Genomic DNA, 24098 nt, shown 5'->3' on the forward strand with positions numbered 1-24098 from the left:
AAAAGACTAACATGCTAAGAGCTCAAATTACGGGTTTTAAGCAAAGGGATGAAGAATCTTTGTATGAAGCTTGGGAGCGGTTCAAAGGAATTTGTCGCTCATGTCCTCATCATGGACTTAGCGAGTGGTTCTTGGTACAACAATTGGAACGGTCTATATGAAGATTCAAGGAACATTCTCAACATGGGATCAAATGGAATGTTCACCGAAGTTGATGACAATCAAACATGGAACAAGATTGAGGAAATGGCGGTCCATAACTCACAATATAGTAGACCTCTCAAGGCTACTAGAGGAGGAAAGCATGAAGTGGACTCCGTTACTCAATTGGGTGCTCAACTTAGTGCTCCCATTGACACAATCAATTTGAAGTTTGAAAAAGCTATGGCTAGACTTGAAGAATCCTCAAAATCACCAAAGCATCATGTTAATGCCATGACGGCATCTTCATCAATCCCAAGTGGGATATGTGAGAATTGTGGAACTTTGGGACATGACCAAAGTGAATGTAGGGGAACAAATGAACAAGTGAATGCTTTCCAAGCATACAAGAGTGATACCCCTTATTCTAACTATTACAATGAAAACACCAAATTTCATCCAAATCTCTCATACAAAAGCCAAAATGTTCAAAACCCTCAAACAACATACACCCCACCTCCCATGAGAAACCAAAATCAAAGACCCTTTTACAACCAAAACCAAGGTTACCAAAATCAAAATCAATACAATCACCAAAATGACCAAGGTTTTGATGTTCAAAAAGCGGTCCTTCAAATGCAAAAGAATCAACAAGAATTTTTCACTCAAATGCAAAAAGATAGTCAAGCAAAGGAAACCACCATCAACAACATCCTAGCTCACACCAAGATGTTGGAAAGCCAATTGACTCAACTAGCATCTTCAAGCTCACAAAGACAAAAGGGGCAATTACCACCTCAAAGTAATCCCCCATAACATGAAACGGTTAGTTCCATTCACTTGAGGAGTGGTACAAGGTATGAAGCACCGAAGAAGCAAGTTGAGGATGAAGTTGTGGAAGCTAGTGATAAGGAAGAAATTGTGCAAAACTCCAAGGATGGAGAATCATCAAAAGAAGAGATTTCAAAGAAAAATGAAGACAAGGTCAAGGAGAAGGAGCCCATTGTGATTAGACTTCCTTTTCCAAGTCGTCAAGCCAAGCCCAAATTTGATGACCAACTTGGAAAGTTTATGGAAATTGTGAAGAATTTGGAAGTCTCAATTCCTTTCACGGAATTAATCAATCGCGTGCCGGCCTATGCGAAATACATGAAAGACATCCTCACAAAGAAGAAGTCGATCCGGAAGCTTGAGACTATCGCCTTCACTAAGGTGAGTAGTGCAATACTTCAAGGGAGTTCACCTCCAAAACTAAAGGATCCAGGAAGCTTCTCAATACCGTGTACCATTGGCGACACCACAATCAACAAAGCCTTATGTGATCTAGGGGCTAGTGTGAGTGTTATGCCGTACTCAGTGAGTAAAAGGTTGGGGATGGGAGAGCTTAAATGCACCAATATCACACTCCAAATGGCTGATAGATCGACGAAGACACCATTAAGGATATGGGAAGATGTCCCCGTACGAATTGGGAAGTTTTTCATCCCGGTGGACTTTGTCATTGTTGATATGGAAGAAAATTCCAACATTCCAATCATTCTAGGAAGACCTTTCTTACACACCGCGGGTGCGGTGATTGATGTAAAACATGGAGAGCTCACTCTAGAAGTGGGAGACGAAAGCATAACTTTTAATCTTGACAAGACTATGAGAGCTCCACGTTTGCATGAACCGTGTTTCATGATTGATCATTATAGCCGGAAGGATGATAGGAAGAAGTCGGAACTCCAATGGAAGAAGAAAATTGAAGATGCTCCATTCAAAGATCAAGTGAATTGTAACAAGGAGAGCTTGCAAAGCTCATCAAAGTCAAGCAAAGAAGAAGAGGATGGCCTCATTGGCCAAGAAAAGAAAATGGGAGAGTTGTCTCCATCAAAACAAGAGATTTTTAATGATCAACTTAATGAAGTTTGTGGTCTTTGGGACGACGAATTTGAAGGGATTTTTAATCCCTACATTGGTAATGCCATCGATCAAGACCGACAACAAGGGCCAAGGTCTATTGAAGACCTTTATCATGACAATGAACAAGCTTTTGATTACTTTTTCAAGGTGTTGAGCAACATCAACAACACCTTGGACATGCCCCCTTGACATCTCATCAAGAATGAGAGTTTGGTGGAGTCCTTCCTAAACCACCATTTGTAAATATTTCTAACTCCCTAACTCGCATTTCAATTCATGTATTGCATTTTTGTTATTTTTGGATTTTTATACTTTGATCAAGATAATTGTCATGTTTGAGAGAAGTGAGGGAGGGACTAATAATTTCAATTAATGTGTAGTGCTTTAGCTTAGTGTGGGGATGGCAATTGCCTAGGCTATCCATGCCTTAGTAGTGCCCCCACAATGAAGAACACAAGATATGAAGAAGAATGGAAAAATGGCAAGGGATATGCAAAGTACACGGATGGAACTGAATCCGGGTACAAAGGGGTCGAATCCGAGCGGATTCAGGAGAATCCGCCCGTCTTCAGGCAATCCGGGCATATTGGGTAGAAGGCGCACGTCCCTCTGAGCTGAACTTTTGAAATATTTTTGACTGTAAGCGAATCCGGGCGTCCTGCATTCAAATCCGCCCGTCTTCAGAAATCCGCCCGTCCTGAAAGGAAGACGCCCGTCTTCTAAGCTGAGAAAAACAAGAAAAATCCCTGTATAGGAATCCGCCCGTCTTCTGTAGAAGACGCCCGTCCCGTGTTTGCAAATCCGAGCGTCTTCACTGAAAGACGCCCGTCTTTAGGTGAGTTTTTCCCAACCCATAACAGGCCAAATCCGGGCGTCCCGAGCAGAATCCGCCCGTCTTGCCCCTGCATTTCAAATTTTTCGGGTTTTATAAACCCCCTCCCACATTCATTTCTTCATTCCTTCATTCATAACACTACCAAAACCCTCAAAACCCTCATCCTCTCCATCACAAAAACAAGATTCCTCAACAACATTCACCAAAATCAAATCAAAACATCCTTTTAACAACAAATCAATCACTCCTCTTCCAACAAAAATCAAAACCAAGCACAAAATCTTCTACCTTTGAGTCGATTTTTGAATTCATAAAGGCAAAGCCTTTCATCTTTAAATCGATTTGGGTGCACTAGAAATTGAAGATTTTTCACTCTTTTCTTGGTTTATTCATCAATGGCAAGGACTAAGGGAGCAACAAAGGCAACAAAGGCAAAGGCACCAAAGGCAAAGACACTTTCATCAAGACAAAAGAGTCTTCAATCAAAGAAAGCATTGGCTATGGTGGTAGCAAGACCAAACTTGGAAGTGCAACAACAACAACCTCCCATGGGAGCAACAACATCTACTACTCCGGAAATTGATCAACTTTCAAACTATCCGGAGGTAATTTTCATTTCCAAATCCCATAGGGACACTTTTGCCAAGTTTGCTAGAAAATCATTTCTATCCACCAAGTTTATTTGTGAAGATAACTTAGATAAGTTGGGTGTCCTTGAGCAAACTAGAGCCTTCTTCAAAGCCATGGGGTTGGAGAAATTGTTTGAATCAAAAGAATTGACATACCCCTCCCTTACCTTAGAATTTTTGAGTTCTTTGAAAGTCAACAAGGTTGAGACTATGGAGACCATCGAGTTCCGTCTAGCTAATGTTAGTAGGCGCATCTCCTTTGAGGAAATGGGTAAAGCTTTGGGTCTTAGTGATTCACCGAGTTATTTTAAGAATGTTGGCAAGTATGACCCCGACCCTCTTTGGGAGGCGATTTCCGGAAGGAAATTTGAGGACTTTCATGCTAGTCGCGCTCTATTAGTCCACCATCCGGGCATTAGAGTGTGGCACAAGGTCATAGGGAACACCATCATTGCAAGAAAAGACACCAACCATTTCACCAAACTCGATTTTGTTCTTCTTGAGTCGGCTTTGAACATTGGAAGGGAATTCACCAAGCCTTTCAACTCTCTAAGGCTTTTGGTGGATAGATGGTTAAATATTAATTGTGGGAAGAAAGGCACCACAGTTATTGTGAATGAAGGCCTAGTCACTATCCTAGCTAAATACTTTGATCCAAACTTCAACAAAGATAGCAAGTATGAGGCGAAAGAGGGTGGTCATCTCATTGATATTAATACTATGATATACAAGTACAAGTGGGTTACCCATAACCCTCTTGACACCAAGTATGGATGGCTCACTAGTGAGGCTAGATCCTTCACTTTGCCTTCAAAGATTTGTCGATTGAGTGTCCACCGGACCAACTATTTACTTCCCCTTTCAAAAGAGGCCGAGTACATTATCCGACAACAAAAGGGTGAAATTGAAATTCCCTCCTCTTCCATTGTCACACCACCCTATCATTTCGAGTACCAAGAGTTCAAGCCCGAAGGCGTTGAAGCAAGAAATGATTATTTGACTCTTCTCATGCAATAGATGCACAAGCAAGCTTTCGAGGATCGGAAAAATGCTTACTTAGCCCAATATCCACCCCTCCTACACTTAGCCAGGCAAGGACTACTTGATCCTTCATGTCCTTTGCCTAGTTGGGCGGATAGGGAAGTCCTCTTTCCGAGTGCATCTAGGGTTGTTCCGGGTGATAATGAGGTTGTCGGTAATGAAGAGGTTGATGATAACATTGATGAAGAAGCTAATGAAGAAAGAGAAGAGGATGATGAGCAAGGTGAAGAAGAAAGTGAAGAGGTAAGTGGCGATGAGTCCACTTCTAATGAGGAAGATGATGATAGTGATGATATGATGGAAGATTAGCAAGCTTTAGAGGCTCCTACCCTCTCGAGGTTTGTTCTACTTCTTTCTTTGTTTTAATTATTTTTCTTGATCATTGTTGGAGTAGTCCTAGAACCATAGAGGACTCACACCTCGGCCCTATTGAGGTGTTCCCATTTTATTGTTCCCACTTTCAAAATCCAAAATGACAAATTAGTTTCATGCATTGCATAGTGTGTGCATGAACTACACCCATCCTTAGGACATTAGCAATAATGTCTAACTCGGTTTGGGGAAGTCAATGCATACACAACGGGAGGTAATCTAAATTATCCTCTCCGTCATAAACAAAAACCATGCATCATGTAGTGTAGATTAGTGTAGCTTGCATTTAGTGTAGAAATCATGCATCATGTTTGCATAATTTCCCGTCATTTTGGCCATTGAGGACAATGCCCATATTAGTGTGGGGATGGGGAATTCTAACTTAACTTTTTTTCAAAAATCATAAAAATTTGAAAATTGAAAAACCAAAAACAAGTTCATTTCTTTTGTAGTGTAGTCTTGTATATATTGTTGTATATATTGTGTTTGTTCTATCCTTGTTCACATTGATTGACTACGCCACATCCGAGACATGAGGATATTGAAGACCGCATGGTATGATCTTTCCAATCTCCTTTTTCCTCTTTATGTTAATGACTATGTGGCTTTATTTTGATTGATGCGGTATAACAATGTGAACTTAGGACTTGCATTTAGTGTATATGTCATATTAGTTGGTAGAATCACTTGCATTAGGATGTATATAATAGTTGCATCATGGCATATAGTTGCATTTAGATAAAAAGTTTTGAAAAATGCCTAATCGAGAACTTTGACAAGAGCAACTAAGCCATTGCAAATACTTTTTCAACTTAAGACTTTGCCTACTAGAATGGTTGTAAAACACCCTAGGTTGTGTCATACTAGTGTATTTTGACCCATGACCCAAAGCCTAGTCAAGGGTTTGCATGTGAGTCACCTTTTCCAACCCCGTGATGCGATGTGGACTTGGTTAACTTGTCTAGGTGACCTTGATTGACCTTGTGGTAAGGCAACCCAAAAATACTTTCTATCAATAAGTTTGAAGTGCTCATTTCGGAAATTTTGTTATGTGGATGTAATTTATTGCTAAGGAAACCTCAATTGTTATGAAATGTTGAAATGTTGAGAAATTTTAGTCGTTTTGATGGAGGCGTACCACTTCGATGTGCTTTGGAGAGGGATCCATTGAATTAGGCCCCCACACGGTTGTGAATTCAACCGCCCAGAGACAGAGTGACTATCACCCCGAAAAGCTATTGTCTAGAGGTTAACCGGTTGCCTAATAAGCGATTGGCGAAAGCAAAGGACACTAGCCCGGAAGGGACAGACCCCATCTTAAATTTTTGAAATGTGAAAGTTAAATAAGGTCAATTTTTGAATACTAGTCATATCCACCCTTTGTTTATAACGATTTGAGCATTTCATTCCCAAAAAGCCTTTTGTCAAGCCACTTTGTCGAGCTTGGGACGATCCATGACCTTTACTTTTGTAGAGAATTCGAGACTTGTCATGTCATATGCCACTAGCATCATAGGGATCATCATTCCACCACCATCCGATCGCTCTTGACGAAAGCATTTGGAAATTGAGGACGAAAGTAGTCTAGTTTAACACCATTTGGAGGTGATTTAGTGCCATCCTCTTAGCCTTAGTAATTTGTTGAACTAGTATTTGTGAAGGATTATATGCTCTTAAATTTGTTCTCTTTTAGTGCCTCCGCCACTTGATGAGGAAGTGGCTATTCCTTTTGTAGATGCATCCATTATTTGATTTTGTGTGCTTAATGTTTGGATGTGTCGCCATTTTAGCAAGACCCACCTTGCCTTGCAAGAAGGCATCCTACCTCATGGTTGTCTTGTTGAAGGGGCGGAGTGAGACCCGTTAATTGTCTCATATCGGCTATGTTATTAGGTTAGTTTAAATAATGGTCCTAGTCTTTGTCACCTCTTTACTCGGGACGAGCAAAGGTTCGGTTTGGGGATATTTGATGTGACCATAATTAGCGCATATTTAGCCCCCGAATTAGCCTTGTTCCCATGCTTTTTAGTGCATATTTGGGTCATTTATTGTCTTTAGTTCTTTGTTTTGCATATTCTTTGAGATTTTGATCCCTTGGTAGAAAAGGAGTAAGAATCTTGCATTTTCATGGCAAAACGAGACTAAATTGATTGAATTCAATGACCAAGCATCAAGGAGAGACAAGATTAGAAGGCCTTTGTACATATTATAGTAGTTGGGCAATGACGAGAAAGGATCCTTGCATCCCCGAGGAAATCCCCAAGGAATTTATGAAGATAAGGGAAGAAAAGAAGAAGAAACAATGCTGAGCTACAATCCGAGCGGATTGCCCTGAATCCGCCCGTCCCCAGCACGAGAATCCGTGCGTCTTCCTTCAAAGACGCCCGGGCAGCAGCCACCAAATCCGCCCGTCTTCACCCAAATCCGCCCGTCTTCCCCTGCTACAATCCGCCCGTCCCGACACCAATACGCACGGATTCCAGCCCAGCACGAATCCGTTTCTTCAAGCTTCAAAGAAAGAAGCCCTTCCTTCGAAAAATACCGGCGTCTCCCTGCTCAATCTAAAAAGTGTAATTACTAATTTAGCCCTTATTTAACCCTAATGCATCCACCTAATTTCCACTATAAATACCCCATTAGTCTAATTAGAAGATCAGGTTCTTCTTATAAATTATTAGAGTAGTTAATATCAATCAAATCTCTCTTTAGTTTTGTAATCAACAATTAATCAAGTTTTAATACAAGTTTTATTTCCTTAATCTCTCTTTTGTTCATCCTTTATTTTGGATAATTGAAGATTATTTGGGTTATTATTGGGAGATTGACAACCTCTCAATCAAGCATCAAGTACTTCTTTTATTCTTTGCTTTATTATTGGAATCATTAGTAGGTATAATTCTCTTAATCCCTTTTTAATTATTGTTAATTACTTTCATTTGTTCATCATGTTTCATTTTGTTGGTATGATTGACAACCTTGCTAGCATGATCAACATGATAATGAGTGAGTAGTGACCTAGCTAGGGTTAATGGGTAATTAGGGGAAACCAACATGGGGAATGATTCATGCTTAAATTAATATGCTTTCATGGTTTATTTGTGATGCGTGTCATTTATATGATGTTTTACATCTCTTTTTACACGCATTTCAGAGCTCAATTGTGCTATATATGCCCATATTTCTCTATTTTCCTCTACTTTCGTGCTTTTGTACTTTATTGCAGAAATGTGGAGAATTTAGCGGAAATCAAGCCAAATCCGTCCCGAGTAAGTTGCATTGTAAATGACGTGAAGAAATTGCTTAAGGAACGAGCTTGGTGCGCGATCCAAGGCCCAAAAGACAAGTCCACGAAGAATAAAGAAGTCAAGTAGCAGCTAATCCGGTCGATCGACCATCCACATCAGTCGATCGACCACCTATCGGATTCGAAACCTCATTCTTTGAGGAGCGATCGATCGACCACTGAGTAGTCGATCGACAGATTTCGATTCAGACGGAATTAAAAGATTGAGAAACTCAAGGCCCGTGAAGTTTAGGTTTTAGGAAATAGTTGTTGCGCTTATTGGCTATATAACGTAACATAACTTTCAGTTTTTATCATCAAGTTTCATATCACGAGACGATTACTTTTAGTTCTAGCTTATTTCCGAATTAGGGTTTGATATATCGACTTTGCATCGGATCTTTCAGTTCTTAATCTTAATCTTCCTTTGAAATCTCGGTATTCCTCCGCCTAATTCTGTTCTTCTTTATTTTCGTTAGTATAGAATTGTTAGTTAATTCCCTAAGCCGATTTATCGTTCATGTTTATTGTTTTCTTTATCAATTCAAGCATGAATCCTTTAGTCTTAATCTTTAGCGTTGTTGTAGTTTTCATCATTGCCATGAGTAGCTAAATAGCTTGTGCTAGGATGTAGGCGATTTATGGCTAGGCGGCAATAGGTTAGACACGGATGAACCAGCGTGTCGTCGATCGTCGACATTGTTGGTCGATCGACTGATCTTGTAAGGTTATCTTCGTTTTAATTGTTTTTAAACTTGTATTTAACGAATCGAATGCATGCGACTAGTTAGATACCTCTTTTGTGACCGACCCATTAGATCGAAAGATAGGGAAGGTTATTTGACCGTCAATTAATTCGACTAAACTGTGCTAAGATCGAAAGATAGGTATAGTTTAGACCATTAGTCACTTTTCGGGACGAAAGTTAGTATTAGTGACATTAGGGACCTATAGCGAGATCGAGAGATGCTATTTGTTAGGAGTGGACCGAGAGGACCTCTTATTTCCTGCCTTACCTGTGTTTAATTCAGACCGACCTAGTTTCTTTGCCGTAGTCATTTGTAATGACCCGACCATCCTAGTACCTTTCTCTTATCTGTTTATTTCGTTTATTAGCTTTGTTATCTTTAGACTTAGACCAACTCAATTCAACCCCCATAATAGTACCTTAGACTGATCATAGAACAACTAGAATTTACAACTGCCTCCTTGTGGATCGACCTTGTTACCACTAGCCTAGGTTAGTCTTAATAGGAGTTTATAAATTTTATCTTTGGTACTCACAATGACGGGTATCAAATTTTGGCGCCGTTCGTTCGGGGAGGCAATAGTCCTAATTTTAGTTGTTTTTATTTTCGGTCTTTCTCGGTTTAAGGGACTTTTGTTCCTTAAACTTTTCTTATATTCTTGTTGTAGTTTCATCTTATGCGCAGTCACGGGGTGGAGAATTACTACCATTTGACTCGAGATAGAGAAATCTTTGCGCGGGTTGAGACGAGCACGAAGGATATTGTCGACGAGAGGAAGAGTGAATACTCTGTCAAGCTATCTCGAGCACGATCTGTTTGAGGAAGACCAACAGTCTTCACCCACCTCTTGGTGAAACAGTTACTTCTCCAGAATTTTCGGTCATGGCCGAGGAAGCGAGTATAGCTAGTTTTTCGAGCCGACGGCCGCGAACTTATATAAGGGATTCGAACTACGGGAGAAGCCGAAAGTTCGAACCAAAGCCCGCCTACATCACTATGGTAGAGAGAAACGATTCGGGGGAGTGCAAATGAAGATGCGGCTAAACATATGGAGACCTTCATTGACTCTCGCCGCTCTATTCCCCCACCAGGTGGCGTGACCCAGGACAGATCAAGGAAACTATGTTTATCTTCTCCCTTCGCGATCGCAAGGGAATGGTATAGAGATACGGACCGAGCTGCTTTGGAGATCACCGACTGGAATACATTGGCATTGGCGTTCTACAAGAAGTACTTTTTTGCTTCAAGGACGATCGCCATTAGAGCTCGGATCACGGGCTTTAAACAAGGGCCGGATGAAAATTTCCATGAGGCATGGGTCCGATTCAAGAAGTTGGTGCGAACCATACCGCACCATGGGTTTGCTAAGTGGAGTTTGTGCAATCATTTCTACAATGGGTTGTACGACGATCAGAGGGCCATTTTGGATCTTTGCAGCCCAATGGGAGATTTCTTTGAAAATTTAGGAGCAACCAAGGGTGGAAGATCATTGACGATCTAGCTACCCACAAGGCCGAGTATGGGAATTCGAGAGGGAACCAGAGAGGAGAGTGCTGAATCATCCTCTGTTGCGCACTTGAGGCTCTTCTTTGCGAGATTCGACAAATATGAGCTAGGGGAGCATCTAAAGGTGGGATGTACCAAGTCAATGCGTGCGGGACGGTCCGTTCGTCTCGTGAAAGGTGTGGAGTTGAGGGCCATGTCTCGAAGAAGCGCCCTAGTCCCTTTGAATCTTGTCGCCTTTCAACACTATAGGCGTAACAACTCATACTATGAGCCACCGCATCCGAACTTGAGTTGGAGGAGCCAGAATGTCCAAAACCCAACTCAACCTCCGCCACAAAGAGCTGCAGCTCGTATGTTCCACCACATCAAAAGCAACAAAGCAGTACCAGAAGCCTCCTTATGTGCCGCAGAAAGAACAATCACAAAATTCGAGTTTTCCGAGCTTAAGAATCTGCCGCTAAAGGAGTCCCAAGCAAGAGAGGCCGGGATGAAGTTACTTGAGAGCCAAATTGCTCAACTAGCTAGCAAAAGCAACACTCGAGCTCCCGGGCACTTACCCACTCAACCCGAACAAAAGGAGACCCTAAATGCCATCACATTGAGGAGCGGGTCCACCCTTGACGGTCCTGCTATGATTGAGGATCTTTGTTGGGAAAGATGAGCGAGAAACAAGCAAAGAGAAAGCTTCAACGAACAAATCAAAGAAAAAGGAGTCTGCCAGAATTTGATCGATCGATCGATATCCCTAGTCGATCGATCGAAATACGGGTTCCAGGAGCTTCGAATCTGTGCATACCGGTCGATCGATCGAGGAAGGTGGTCGATCGACCACTATCATGCTGATATTGAAGAGTCTCGTCCTTTAATGCCAAATAATTTACGAGACCACTTGTTTCGGGGTACCCACGAGTCCGAAGATTTTAGGGGCACTGAGAGTCTTTGATGGGTCGGTCCGCTCAAGTTCGATCCAATGACGGTCAATGGGTCTCATTTGAGACGGTCGAGGAAGGGTCTAGCTTCAACAAGGAGAAGGTGACGGACTTTCAGCCAAAGTCCAAGGACGCGCGCGCGGGTGGAGGAGAGGGCTAAGGTGCTCCTTACTGACCCCATATCCGGAGAGACTCGTGCCAACCAAGGAACAGGTATCTTTCAGTAAGTTTGAGAAAGTTATCCGTAGTCTGAATGTGCAAGTCCCCTTCCTTGAGCTAGTTAACCAAGTACCCGCTTACACCAAATTTATGAAACAATTGTTGTCTAAAAAGCGGTCACTTGAAACAGTGCACACTGTCGCACTTACCAAGGAGTCTTGTTCTTATCTGTCTCACACTGCGCCCCTTAAGTTAGAGGACCGGGCGGTTTTCCGTCCCTTGTAGCATAGGTACCTTTTCTATCGAAAAGGCTTTATGTGATTTAGGGGCTAGCATAAGTGTCATGCCCTTGAGTCTAGCTAGGAAGCTTAAAGCGACCAGGTTTGCTATTCGAGATGACGATCCGGATGGCCGACCGATCTGCGGTCGAGCCCATAGGAGTCCTAGAGGACATACCCGTCCCGGATAGGGAAGTTTTTCTTCCTGTCGACTTTGTTGTCCTTGACATGCCCGAGGATGACCATATTCCCATCATTTTGGGTAGGCCATTTCTGCACACTGCTGGTGCAGTCATCGACGTCGGTTTAGGAACCTTGACCTTCAAAGTGGGAAAGCACTCTATTGTTTTTGCCCAGCCGGCTAAGAAAAGGGATGCCATGTGGCCTGTCACCTGTAACACGGTTTCTGAAAAGAAATCGTATATTGTGCTTCCTGAATTACCTGTCCCTATATCTCTCTTTGTGTTAACCCCTCCGCCCCGAACGGGAGCAAGAAGGAGGAAAAACTTGTTGTTTTAGACATCGCAGAGCTGGTTTTGGGAAGGAAGAGCGCATTGTGGATGCTCCAGTGCGACAGAGCAGATCGTTTCAAGAGGAGGTCTTGGATGCTTAAGCTATGGGACTGATGAAGAAGTAGAGGATGAGCCAGCCAAGGTGAGATGGGTTGATTTGGACTCCGATGGTTCTGAGGGAGTCCTTGATTGGGAAGCTGACGACGCTGATCAGCTGAATTCTCCGTCTGTCGAAGCTGGGAAGGGTGCAACTGATAAGATGAGCACCATTGAGGCTACCTCTAGTAGCCAGAAGCCGACGAAGTGGGCCATACCGTGGTCCTTTTTGATCAACTATTAGTTGATCGAGTTCGTTATAAACTTCATTTTATTGCTTTCGAACTATTTTCTATTACTTTTGTGTGCGCGAAAACTTCGCTTTTATTTTGTTTGCTTAGGATTTTTGAGTACTTTAGACTTCGTTCTGGGTTTTGCGCATTTTTTGGCGCGTACTATTGTGCATTTGCAGGTAATTAGAGCTTATTAGCTCAAATCATTGAGCAATTACGAAGAAATAAGATTTGCAAAGATATTTTCGATCGATCGATCGTGGCACCATTGGTCGATCGATCAATTGCAGGTTCAGGAGCTACGTTCACGAGCACACAGTCGATCGATCGCCTCTTTAGGTCGATCGACCATTCTCTTGCTATGTTCATTCACGACCTCTCCCCTGCTTTGTGTTTGGTCGATATGCGGTCCTAAGGGAGTCTTCTACTCCACTTTATTTTCCGTCGAATTGTCTATTTCTTCTTTTGTCTCATTTGTGCACAATATTTACGTTTCAAAATTGTTTTCTTCAGTCTTATGCGTGGTTTCTAATTGTCTTTTCAGGTCCTTATTGGTAGCAGCTGCTGCTCTCACGAAACCTCCTAGCTCACGCTGGTTTGGGGAGGTTTCCTTTTTCTTTGCGCTTTAAAGTCTTGTGAGTTCCCAAGTCTTTACTTTATGTCATTATGTTTTAATTTCCCTTTTCTCGCAAATTCCCATTTTCTCTTTCCTTCATCACATGATTTTGCACAATGGGGACATTGTGCGATTTGGTTTGGGGAAGGGTTTTGCGTCGCACTTCATTCATTTGCTTGCATTCACGTTTAAATTTTATTTTGCATTGTTTATTTCACATTCGCTATTTATAAAATTCAAAAAAAAAATTGAAAAATTTCAAAAAATCCCATAAAATGCACGTTTATTTTAGCATATAGGTCGAGTCGGAACGGTAGTATTTCAAGGATGATTTAGCATTTGCATCTGTTTTGCCTGAGCCTTGCTTGACTTACATGTTATTAGTAGAATCGTAAATGCATATCTACGAGTTTTCGTTACATTCTTCTTTGAACTTGAAACTTGACTTTGAAAATTGGCAACCTACATCATATATTTCGAGTTTTTAGAGCTTATATTTGGTATCATTCATGACCAGTTCATCTAGGAATGTGAGTAGTACTCCTTATGAGGCATGTTTCCTTAATTTGCATAATTATGAATTTGATCTACTTAATACCTGTATGCATTCGGTTTGTGGTTAGTTGACACATGTGGTAGAGGTCCCCTTTTCTCATTTTACCCATAAGCTTCACTATGCCAAAAATATCCTTTTTGTCCTACTTACTACATCCTACATATAGCCTGTCCTTTTTCAAGCTAGTAGTTTAGTTTTTGGGATTGTTACTCGTTTTTGGTAGCATATGCTCTGTTGAGATGTTGGTTGGGAAAATGAAATAAAGGAGAAAAGAAATGAAAAAGAGAAAAACGTCCTGTACTGTTCACAGCAGTCGATCGACTGCTCATTTAGGTCGATCGACTGATGTCCGTGAAAGAAAAAAAAAAAAAAAAAAAGGAAGAAAAGAAAAAAAAAAAATCAATTCGCATAATTTAATCCTTATCTTTTGGCGATTTTTGCTCCCATGTTTCGTTTATATCCTATGGGGAGTTTTATTGATTTGATAGTTGGAGATTGTGAGTTTTGTGCTCGTTATAGCACCGTTTCGTTCGTTATTGAGCAAGAAGTTGGATATTGTCACTTGGTTCCGTTTTGGTACTAGCTTGATCACCTGTACCCCCACTTTACCATAAAATGTTTTGCCTCTTCTTACCCATACCTCACAATTCCATATATATACCTCGGCATGTGTCAATGGTCATTTGTTGGTTGGAATGCATATGTACGGTCGTAGAGGTCATCTTCATATTTTATTGCTGGCATGTTTTCATAGGTCGTAGTTAGGTGAGAGTCACTACAAAATTAATTCTTTCTATCTTACAAATATATCACCTGTGCTTAATTGAGTGATTTGAGCGACCCGCGAGAGTCCAATTTGATAAGTCTCTACAGTCAACGGTTCAGCAGTTTTTGACGACTTTATAATTCGTTTGCATGATTCACATTACTAATTGATTGTTGGTTGTGCATTAAATTGGTTTAGGCCTTACAGTTTGCATTTCGCTCTGAGATTGAACTCGTTCCATTAGGTCATTAGATCGAGTCTAGTTCTTGCTTGGGGACAAGCAAGGTTTGGTTTGGGGAGATTTGATGCGTGTCATTTATATGATGTTTTACATCTCTTTTTACACGCATTTCAGAGCTCAATTGTGCTATATATGCCCATATTTCTCTATTTTCCTCTACTTTCGTGCTTTTGTACTTTATTGCAGAAATGTGGAGAATTTAGCGGGAAATCAAGCCAAATCCGTCCCCGAGTAAGCTGCATTGTAAATGACGTGAAGAAATTGCTTAAGGAACGAGCTTGGTGCGCGATCCAAGGCCCAAAAGACAAGTCCACGAAGAATAAAGAAGTCAAGTAGCGACTAATCCGGTCGATCGACCATCCACATCGATCGATCGACCACCTATCGGATTCAGAACCTCTCATTCTTTGAGGAGCGATCGATCGACCAGCCTGAGTAGTCGATCGACCAGATTTCGATTCCAGACGGAATTAAAAGATTGAGAAACTCAAGGCCCGTGAAGTTTAGGTTTTAGGAAATAGTTGTTGCGCTTATTGGCTATATAACGTAACATAACTTTCAGTTTTTATCATCAAGTTTCATATCACAGACAGTACTTTTAGTTCTAGCTTATTTCCGAATTAGGGTTTGATATATCGACTTTGCATCGGATCTTTCAGTTCTTAATCTTAATCTTCCTTTGAAATCTCGGTATTCCTCGCCCTAATTCTGTTCTTCTTTATTTTCGTTAGTATAGAATTGTTAGTTAATTCCCTAAGCCGATTTATCGTTCATGTTTATTGTTTTCTTTATCAATTCAAGCATGAATCCTTTAGTCTTAATCTTTAGCGTTGTTGTAGTTTTCATCATTGCCATGAGTAGCTAAATAGCTTGTGCTAGGATGTAGGCGATTTATGGCTAGGCGGCAATAGGTTAGACACGGATGAACCAGCGTGTCGGTCGATCGACTGACATTGTTGGTCGATCGACTGATCTTGTAAGGTTATCTTCGTTTTAATTGTTTTTAAACTTGTATTTAACGAATCGAATGCATGCGACCAGTTAGATACCTCTTTTGTGACCGACCCATTAGATCGAAAGATAGGGAAGGTTATTTGACCGTCAATTAATTCGACTAAACTGTGCTAAGATCGAAAGATAGGTATAGTTTAGACCATTAGTCACTTTTCAGGACGAAAGTTAGTATTAGTGACATTAGGGACCTATAGCGAGATCGAGAGATGCTATTTGTTAGGAGTGGACCGAGAGGACCTCTTATTTCCTGCCTTACCTGTGTTTAATTCAGACCGACCTAGTTTTTTCGCCGTAGTCATTTGTAATGACCCGACCATCCTAGTACCTTTCTCTTATCTGTTTATTTCGTTTATTAGCTTTGTTATCTTTAGACTTAGACCAACTCAATTCAACCCCCATAATAGTACCTTAGACTGATCATAGAACAACTAGAATTTACAACTGCCTCCTTGTGGATCGACCCTGTTACCACTAGCCTAGGTTAGTCTTAATAGGAGTTTATAAATTTTATCTTTGGTACTCACAGCGACGGGTATCAATTTGCTTGCTTGTTTTGATCTCAACTCATGCACATGTTATGTTTGATGAAATGTGAGCCTATGAATCCTTGCATTTTTTACCCATCACCTATCTTTTCAATGAGACTTGTAAGACATAAACCAACTCGAGTCTCATTAGACCATGCATGTTGTTGAGTAGGAAAGACTAAGTCGACTTGTAGGTGTTGTACAATCTAATCGATTCGGCTCCGGGACCCAAACTTTCCTAGGATTGTAAAATATAACCCAACTCAATCCATCACAACAATAATTGCTTGCTTATAATTTGAGAACATGTTTGTATGATCAATTCCCATGATTCCCCTATGACCCCATGACACCCTAGTGCTTTTTATCAATTGTTTACAACCCTTTTAATTCATCTTGCTTATTTATTTTCATTGCTATTTAGTTTAGTGACCTTCTACATCAACCCAAATTGTGACACCCCTAAGACACCACTAGTTGCAATAGAAATCTCATCTCAATTCCCGTCCCTTGGGATCCGACCTTTACTTGCCTCTTTACTAATTGTAGAGTTGTTTGTGAAGTTATAAATTGTGTTTTGATTCGGACGTGACCCAACGACAACATCTATTCAATTGTGAACACGAAACGGACCGATCATCTACGTGCTTAAACTTTCGACAACGTAAGCTCGGATCCTTCTGAGTACCAGCCTCGTTTTGCATGACCGACCAACTTGACCAACTCCACTCAATCAACTTAATCAATTTAATTTAATTCCTGTTACGAGGGCACTTGCATCATACATTCGAGTCGAGCAATCACTAATCGTTAACTTAGTCAATCTCGTTTCGTCAAACATGTAAGTCTGAGGGTGTAAATCCCATATTTTATTATTGTATAAATTATTGTAAGGTTTACGTCGAAAGCATGTTTAAAACCGATTTACAAAACCCTTTTACCAAACCTATTTTTATGGATTAATAGAAGACAGATGTCGAGAAGAAACGCAGCAACTGCTGCGCCTATTCGAAGAGTCGCAGCATCTGCTGCGCCTATTCCTGAGGCTGCCGCAGTTCCTGTTTTTTCTTCTTCCTCCTCGTCTTTCTGTTAATTTGTCTTCTTTCGTTTTTAGTTCTTATTTTCTTCTTTATTCATTCGTATATAATAATTATAACATATAATTCATAATTATTTTATCGTCTTTAAATCCAAACTTAAATCCCGAGTAATCAATGTTCGCGGATTTTCGTCATTAAAATCAAACCCGGATTTTAGAGATTAGATTCGTCCATATCAAATCTCCGGAATTCGCCTTTTGTATATTTTTTATCAGTTCATCACCATTAAATTGCATAAATAAAACCTAATTAATTTGTATTAGCAAACCTGATTGGTTTATATTAACAAAATTCATAATTAGTCTATAATTAGTTCTAATTCATTTAAGCTTGTTCTCTATTGTTTTTATGACCAATTTACATATAAATAACTTGTTAAATCACTTCTACCTGAGTCGAATACCAATAATCGATCATTAAATTCACCAATGAACATTAACGATATGCAGTTCCGGCTTCACAACCAGAACTCACTTCAGGAATAGACGCAGTGACCACTGCGCCTCTTCCAAGGGACGCAGCTCTGTTGCGCCTGTTCCGGGGGGATTTCTGTCCCTGAACTTCCGTTTCTGCTTTGACCTAGTTTATTAGTCTTACGTATTATTCAACTATTATTCGTAATATCATTATTTGTCTGTCCGTTTTCTAACCTTATTTATTTTCTTTTTCTTTTCTCCAATTATCCATTTTAAACGTATTTTCGACGTAAATCATCATCAAATCATTGTAATTATTGTAATTTTAATTATCGTATTTCATTTATTATACTCTTTATTATTGTTTGTTTGCTTTCACGTGTAATCGACCTTAATCCCTACTTCGACCCATTGTATGCTAAATTACGTGTTCACCGACTTAGTTAATTCTCACATGCTATGACTAATCTATTGGATGTTGCATTGCATGCATATAATTGATAACATATCGAGTATAGATGATTTTCCCTAATCATTAGTAGAGGCCGCTATCGAGGCGCGCGGGATTAGGTGTTCGATCAAAAGAGCTTCCTAATACGTACCCTCACCCCTTACTCCAGATCTCTGTGAACATCCGTGTTCATTGGCATCCACGGGAGTCATTCTAGACATAGAATGCTAAGGGTAACAATTTTTTAGTGTTCATGTCATTACTTTGTGTCTTGACATGGCACGAGGTATTCGAACGGTTCCAATTTCCCATAAAAATTGGTGGCGACTCCACAAATGCAAATGCTTGTTTTCCCAAGCGACCACGTGGGCCCCCCGTGTCCACGAAAACCAAAATGTATATTATACCAGGAAGGAGCCGGTTTTCAGCCTGGTAATTTTTAAAATCAATTAAAAAAATACTCAGCATTGAGGTGTGTTGTAACTTTCTTGGCACCTACTATAACATATGCAAGGTACTACGAGTACTACAGTAGTACTACTTCACACCTGTACATAGTAGTATTTTTTTTTTAAAACAATGTACATAACCTAGAAGTCATTCATTGTAATAAGCTAGAAGTCATTCATTGTACTTCCTCTGTTTCTATCATTTGTTATCTATTGTATTTAGCAAAAAGACCAAGGAAATGCAAGTGGATGTCTAACAAAGTAACAATAATATTATTATTTTATCCACTTGCAGACTACCTTTTACATATAAAACTTACAAAAAGTAGAAATAGATAACAATTCACTGATACACCCCAAAATAAAAATAGATAACAAATGACCGGGACGGAAGGAGTAATTGTCAAGGTCATATATGGTGTACACAGTAATACATATGCATGAAGAAACAAAATTAAATTACAAGAAAGAAGGATAGCAGACTTAGCGGTTTGACGGCGGAGTGGCTGAATAGAGTAGTGGTACGCTGGATCGAAGACAGCTAGAATAAGAGAAAGAGAGGAGAAAAAGGAGATGATGTAGGTAGGAGAAAGTGTAGCCAGACCGTCTTAACCAAATCATTTTGTTCAACATATTTACATAGTAGTTAGTACTAGTATACTAGTGTATTAAGAGAATTACTTCCTTAATTAATACTAGTACAAGTATACTAGTGTGTTGCTTAGCTTAGAGTAGTGTAGCTTATTATCCCTATTTAGTAAATGTTCAAGTCATTAGCATATCAACAACAAAAGAATATCAATAAATCGATGAATCATAAAACCACCTACCTATTGGAGAAAAATCATCAGGAAAAACACCTAGAGAAACTTGTTGAATACGGAGTATTACTCTTTCCATCCCAGTCGTTTGTTTGCTTTTGATTAAAATACCCACACACAAACATATAACTTTATAAACAAAATCCCTAACAAATAATATAATTTTATAAACAAATGATTTGAGACGGAGCAATATTATTAATTTTAAGTTGAAGAGAATGAAGTGTAAGGCTACGGAATAAACAAACAACAATATTGTTGTTTCTAAGTTGATAGACTCTCAAAATGGTAAGGAAATACGTGTAACCCAATCGATCAAATACTTGTAAAATTGTACGGAGTATGTTAATCGACAAAAAGCATCCTATACGAGCGATTTTTAGTAACTATGATAACTTAATGTTATGAATGTATGTGTCCTTGTTTTACGGTTTTACACAAATTTAGTGTGAGACGATTTTAAAGGATACATACAACTAAAGGTTCACTAGTGAGCTCTTACACTTTTATCAGAATGTTAAAATTTCTGAAAATTATGAAAACTTACATTGATTCATGTAATTTATCAATGGCATACAAGTAAAGGTATCAAACTATATGGCTAAACATGTAGTATGATGCTAAAATGGGTATTTAACTATCACAAATAAACACAATTGTATGAACACTACGGTTAAGTTTGTTGATTGTAGAGCTAATCTTCACCATAACATGTAATCTTCAACATTGTACATATGCTCTAAATGTCCTAAACCCCAGGTTAACTTGGAAAGAGTAAAGTTAATAACTCAATCAAAAGCCAAACATGCAACAATATTCCAAAAAGTAGCCAAACTAGGAAAATATACCACAAACTCTTTCCGTCTCATTTATTTATTTTTTAATCGTAGCAAAACAAATGATTGGGGCGAAGGGAGTACATGAAATCAAAGATGAAAGCTTAATGATTCATAAGATAATAACCAGATTCTTGAAACTTTCGAGCAGCATCACTAAAGCATTCCAAATGAACCACCGAAGTGTTGGTTAACTAACGCATCAAATAAAAATGAGCATAAATAAAAAGAAATTTTTTTGAAGTAATTAGATGGCATTATGTAAACCTGGAAAGTCGGAGAGAAGCAAAAAGAGAAGTATAACTGTCAGCAATGGCAATGGATAAAGAGTTAACCTTTGGAATAGCAAAGTGTTAACCATGTTGGAATATGTGTCCTCCGACAATAATGCGATCACAACTGTTGATCATGATGATCATATGTTTAAATCTCATTTCAAGAATACATGTGGGATGTAATATTTTACAGTCAACTGGTCCACACATATCAGTAATGATTGGCTGACTAGAGTTTGACATTACTTGTCGTGCGACGGTGGTGATCAGTTGATCCCCTTAGGTCATACCTATAGGGAAATACTCTTAATTGATTATTTAATTAATCGTATACCGATACGAGTTAATTAAATTGCTTAAAATTGACGGATGATTTTGTGAGTATAATTAACGTATCTTATTGTAATATGATTAAATGAGACACGGTCTAAGTAATCAAATTGTTTTATTACTTAGATGAAATTATTGTTTACAGAAACAATTGAAACAGAATGAATAAATTATTATAAATACAGAATGTTGTAGTTTATAATACGGAAACACTTTTGGCACAAGTAATTACGAATAACTAGTCGATTTTGTAAATGACATATTTTATGAGTATGTTGATTTTTAATATGTTAAAAATACATTACATTGTGACATGTCATGTAACATGTTGCATGTGACAAAATTGACAAATAACAAAATAAAATGGACCATCCATTTTATAATGAAAGTCTTAGAAAATGGAGGGGTAATTGGGTTAATATTGTGTTTTCATTTTAAGTGGAAAACACTATGATTACTACCTCTTACTAGCCATGCAACCCTATAGCTTTTGAGAAGAGCAACTATTGCATGCATAGGCTCCCCAAAAAACCCCCCACCCAACCGGTTTTCTCTAGAGAACAACCCACATTGTTTTCTCTATTATTCATTCTTTTTCCACCTAACATTTTTTCTAGTGTAAGAAAATGCTATCAAACTCTCTACAATTTATGATAATTCTAGAGAAATAAACTCACAAAAACACTACCTCTTGAACCAAAATTTCAAGAGCAAAATTAATATTTTGTGTCATATTTTAAGTAAAACTAATATTATTACTAGATCTAAATAATATTGGTTATTATGAGTTTTCCTTGGGTATATGCTTTTGGGAGGGATTCTATACTTGAATCCTTGTTCTTCCATTTGGAGAGCTCAAGAACAAGTGAGTAGGAGAACTCACTTGTGCCCATAAACCGAAATATCAATGTAAGATAATGATTTCTTCTTTAATTATATTATAGTTTGCATGCATAAGATTAGTAATTAATTTTATGAATAAATTAATTAAAACATATATAAATATGTTGTTTAATTAGATATAGATTTCTAACAAGCGGTATCAAGAGCACAAGGTTGTTTGCATGCAAATCGGTTATTATTTTTCCGAGTTATACGATTAACATATAAAACTTGTAAATTTGTGTTATTATGATATATCACAAAATAAATTTATGCATGTTTAAGTTTCTGATCCTAAAATGTATTTAGGATATTTTGGTTAATTTATGGATTTTATTGTTCATTTTATATAATATTGGCATTAAAATGTGATTTTTATGATAAAAATGTCATTTTTGGACGAAAATTAGATAAACTTCGAATTTTCCAGTGGTTTTTGGATATGTTTTCACATATATTATTTTTAGATGATCTGGATATTTTCATAATTTTATGAGTTTTTATGCTCGAAAAATGGATTTTTCATGATAAAAATCGAATTTAAATGAAAAATAGGTTAATATGAGAAATATTTTGAATATGGTCATACAAATTTAGTATGTTGTCACATGCAATTTTACAAGATGTGTGTAAAATAATAGGCTATAATGAAGTCTTCATTCATGATTTATGATTTTTAATGAAAAATAGCATAAATAGTGACTTAATTAGTGAAAAATTGCTAAAACATACTTCATGACTAAGGAAAAACGTCACATGTTGCATTTTATTATCTTTTTCAGATCTAAAATTGAAAAGTTGGTGAATATAATTTTTCTCATCTTTTTATGATTATAAATGTTAAATCCGATAAACCGCAACATTGTTTTTCCCGATAATTTTCGAAATTTTTAACCTAAGTTTTTGAACATTATGAGTGTCATGGTATTTTTTCCAGAATGTTCATGAGTTTAAATTTCAAATTTTGAATTTATTTGAAATTTTTGTGATTTATTTGAAGTTTATGGCATTTTATTGTAATTTTGAGTCCTTTAATGAACAATTTTATGAAATATAAGTTAATTATAGTCAAATGGTTAGTGAAGACTAATTTTGAGTCCTAAGATGGTTAGGGTAATTAACTTGTGCATAAATATGAATTTATGTAATTTATTGTGATTTTAAAAGGTTGAATCACACAAATCCGTAAAAACCAATTAATATACGATATTGGCTACTTAAAGGCGATTTAGCATAAAATTGGGCATGTTCATACATATTATAATGCTGCATTTTATTTATAATTGTCATAATTTTTTTTTTATGTAATTTTGAATTATGTAATTTTTTACTTAGTATGGCCTTAGTTTTTTAATTGGTATTACCCGAAATGTATGGGAATATCGATTCGGTTGTAATTTATTGTGATCTCGTATCACCGTTTTGTAATTTAATAGATTTATTTTATTTTAATTACAAATGTATAATAGGAAATTATGTAATTTGTTATGTAATTTATTTGTTCCGGAGTTCCTTGAAGACGGTGTCATTCAAGAAGGCGATATTTAAAGACGGTGTTACCTCGAGATGCGTGACACAACCGAAGTTCAAGGGACCAATGGAGTTGGTTTCCGAATGTGTAATAGTTAAATAGTTTTTCTATTTTAGGAAGGCCATACTAGGATTTATTTTTATGCTTTGCATTTTATTTATATGTTGCATGCATCGCTAAATCGCCATAACTAAAACATGCATTGTCATTTTAATCGAGTTTATCGACTGTGTCAATTAAAATTATCATAGTTCACCGCTTTAGTTCACTTAAAACGTGATAGATAATAAATTGACAAGACCTCTCGCTAAAACAATCAATTGAGACATAGCCTTGCCCTTACCAAAGAGTAGAAACCATGAAAACCTATTTCGTGAGGGAGTGCACTCGGCCACACCGGGGTACAAACCTTGTTACGTAGGGGAAGTGGGTGATAAATGTCTATCCACCGAATTCATGTTGATGAGGGTTTTATCGGCCACACCGTGCCCAAGTTAATGTGGGTTTGGATCATGGACACATTTATTCGAAATTTGGATTGAACTCAACAAAAGTTTTTCGATAAGGGTTTTATCGGCCACACCGTGCCCTTGTTGAATGTGTTTTGGGCTAAAGATAA

At 38.4% G+C, this 24098-nt stretch overlaps 2 non-coding genes across 2 annotated transcripts; both read right to left on the reverse strand.

Moving 5' to 3' along the window:
* Nucleotides 1-11: 11 nt before the first annotated feature.
* On the reverse strand, nt 12-118 carry LOC141604406 (small nucleolar RNA R71). Its single transcript, XR_012526107.1, has one exon. It is a non-coding gene; the product is annotated as a small nucleolar RNA R71 (small nucleolar RNA).
* A 10092-nt stretch (nt 119-10210) lies between these two features.
* On the reverse strand, nt 10211-10317 carry LOC141603982 (small nucleolar RNA R71). Its single transcript, XR_012525811.1, has one exon. It is a non-coding gene; the product is annotated as a small nucleolar RNA R71 (small nucleolar RNA).
* Nucleotides 10318-24098: the final 13781 nt, after the last annotated feature.

The sequence above is a fragment of the Silene latifolia genome, chromosome 9 (genome assembly GCF_048544455.1).
Source record: "Silene latifolia isolate original U9 population chromosome 9, ASM4854445v1, whole genome shotgun sequence".
NCBI lineage: Eukaryota > Viridiplantae > Streptophyta > Magnoliopsida > Caryophyllales > Caryophyllaceae > Silene > Silene latifolia.